The sequence below is a fragment of the Epinephelus moara genome, unplaced genomic scaffold, assembly GCF_006386435.1.
Source record: "Epinephelus moara isolate mb unplaced genomic scaffold, YSFRI_EMoa_1.0 scaffold399, whole genome shotgun sequence".
Taxonomy (NCBI): Eukaryota; Metazoa; Chordata; class Actinopteri; order Perciformes; family Serranidae; genus Epinephelus; species Epinephelus moara.
The window spans coordinates 38,131-41,193 of record NW_026081748.1 but is presented as its reverse complement, the minus strand read 5'-3'; the positions used below and the strand labels follow the sequence as shown (position 1 = coordinate 41,193).

Here is a 3,063-nt window from a genome sequence, read left to right as displayed (position 1 = left end):
GTTGTCCCACCATTCTGTCTTGTTTGGGTAAAAACACTGCAGTTCTACACAATCTTTGAAAAACTCCCTAAAGTCTTTGTTGAACGAACTGTCTCTTAGCAGAGTATTGTTAAATTTCCAGTATGATTTACCATATTTCTGAGCACTACTTTGACAAGAGACTGATAACACAGTATGGTCCGAGTAAAAAACAGGTCTGACACATGCAGCTTTCACTTTAAGAGACTCTGGTAAGAATATATAGTCTAGCTGGCTTTTGTCCCCTCTAGTATTTTCCCACGTATATCCCGGGTCATTCTTGTTAACTTTTCTATATGCATCAATCAGACAGTAGTCTTTAATTAAATTTTTGACCTGTGAACAATCTTTAACTTTATCCAGGTCGACATTCATGTCACCTGCCCAGATTATTGTTCTGTTTGTCATGAAAGCTGCATCCATGTCATTATACATTTCTTTCCTAGCCTTTGATTCTGTATTGGCATATGTATTTATGAGTCTAAATTTTTCCTCTGCCCAATCTATCTACCACCAAGATCCTGCCCTGGACCAGGGAGAAACTGCTCACTATTTTTATATCTCTCTTTCCACATAGAATACCCACCCCCGAGGAGTAGAGTCCACCCACACTCCATCTTGAATCTCCCTTCAACCATTCTCTTGAAAACTTTACAATGTCATTTTCATTTCTTAGATGTACTTCTTATATAAAGCAAAGAGAGAAATTCAGAGAGGCTAAATATGTAAATACTGCTGCTCTTTTAACTTTATTCTGGAGCCCCCTGGCATTTGTAGTTATAATTTCTATTTTTGTAAATATAGGCTTCGTGTAGGTTTCTTTCGCTTTATTGAAAGGAGAAACAAAAAGAGCTCAGTTTTTTTGTTATAGTTGTTACTAAGGCAACTGTGAAGCGCTATCATTGAGCGTGGGCAGTGCAGGAAACAGATTCTTAAAAACTATCGCATTTTCTGCCTTTACCTGGGGGTCAAGTCTTTGGACAACAGGTGTGTTCAGAGACGTAGGGGTTTCGTCGTCCGACGAAGGCACGATCTCCGCCAATATTTCTGTGATGACATCTCCCAGCATAGCGTCTCTGATGTCGCCGGCTGCCCACGCAGTCTCTCTGTAGGTCCCTCCCCTTGTCAGCGTCTCTGCAGTGATGGTTCTCCTCTCGGTTCCTCCAGTGATCTCTGCCTTTGCCTGTTTCCTCAGTCCCCTCTACTCTCGTGTCCATCCTTGACATGTTCTGGCGTTGTTTTCGGGCTTTCGTTTTTCTTTTGTTTTTGCCTGTGTCGTCTCTTGTCACTCTGCACTGTCCAATCCCCTCCACCGTCATCACTGCTGTGTGGGAACTCAGTTATTGTCGTTCCTGGTCTCTCGGTCCTCTCCGTCCTCTATTCTCCATCTGTGGTAGCCTCGTCGGGACACGCTGTTGCTGTTTCTCTCTCCGCTTCTATCTCCCGTATGACTTCCTCAATGTCTCTGAGCGCATGGCCCTCCCTCGGGGGAACCATGTTGCCTTTTATTGCTCCGGCATATGAGGGCTTGGGGCAGTCTTCAGCCAAGTGCGTGGGTGAGTTGCACAGGCTACACCTTTTTGCTTCTCGGCAGTCTTTCATTGTGTGGCCAATGGTTTGACAATTTCTGCAACGGATTTGAGTACATGATTCGGCTACATGCCCATGTGTGCTGCATTTACGACAGTACCTTGGTTGGCCTGCGTAGAGCAGGAAGCCTCAGTCTGCTCCTATGGTGAAGGAAGCGGGAGGGTGGAGGTAGCCTTCATAGCCATTCCGGTCCTCTCTCAACTGCACTTTGAACTGTCTCTTTCCAGTCCATATGCCCAAGGCATCTTTGATCTCGTTTACTCCAGGTAGGACGGTCACGAACCGGTTTAGGAAGTACTTCATTGCTTCTTCAGACACCCATGGGTTGTATATGGACTGTGATAATGCGGTTGTTGTTTCTTGCAAGGGAGAAAAGCTCAAAGTTCTTCAGGCTAGACGCTGCTTCCTGGTTTGCCATATCGTGGGCCTCTTGCATTTTAGAGTTAGTGAGAAAGGACACATAATAGAAACCTTCAGTCTTGTTCTGTTGCAGGTAATAGATGTCATCTGACCTCATCTTCAGGATGTCGAAAAGGATTTCTCCACCGAAACTCACATTGTCCATGATCTGATCCTGGGACTTCCATTTGAAACGTAGCGTGTTCTTCAGTCCCGCCCTGATGTTGGCCGACTGGTTATTGGCCGATGTAGACATCGCCATGGAAAGAGTGTAGTGCGCCAAAGATCGTAGGATCACTGGCCTATGGCGCACTCTTCTCACTGCGCCCCATACACCGCACGGCTGCAATGAAACTGATAAGAACAGATACTACACTTGATCTTAGCCAAAAGGCTGAGAAGCGATACTGACTGCTGAGTGAAGTGGGAGACTCAGTCTCCTCATTGTGACTCTAGCTCGCGGTTCAATATGATTTTGATCGCTACAAAAACACACGGCAGACTGTGAACGCGAAGTTTGATGTTTTATGTCTGATGGGCAACAGGGCATCGGTAGCGTTGTGGATAGTGCCGGCGCCCCATGTACAGAGGCGATGCCTCGCTGCAGCGGTCGCAGGTTCAACTCAAGCTTGCAACCCTTTGCTGCATGTCAACCCCCACTCTCTCTCTAACCCAATTTCAATCTGTCCTGTCCATTAAAGGCAAAAAGCCCCAAAAAAAATCTTTAAAAAGAAAAAAAATCTGTTCTTATCAGTTTAATATCTGATATGTCCCCTACCCGGGGACCAGTGTTGGGTAAGGGTTACTTTAAAAGTAATCAAAGTACGTTACTGCATTACTTTCTAAAAAAGTAACCAGTTACTTTACTGCGTTACTCCATGAGTAAAGTAACTCAATTACTTTAAAAGTACTTCCAACGTTACTCCCTGAGAAAAGTAACTCAAGCACTTTTAAAGTAGGCTACTTTTGAGTATTCTACATTTCCTATTGGGCAATGGACCACAGGGCGCTAAGCCTACATTTTTTTGTCTCCAAAATTAAAGTTATGGACCACTT

General features: G+C 44.7%; 1 pseudogene; it reads right to left on the bottom strand.

Annotated features, from left to right (window-relative positions):
• Positions 1–2,271: 2,271 nt before the first annotated feature.
• LOC126387401 (uncharacterized) lies at positions 2,272–2,413 on the bottom strand (annotated as a pseudogene).
• Positions 2,414–3,063: the final 650 nt, after the last annotated feature.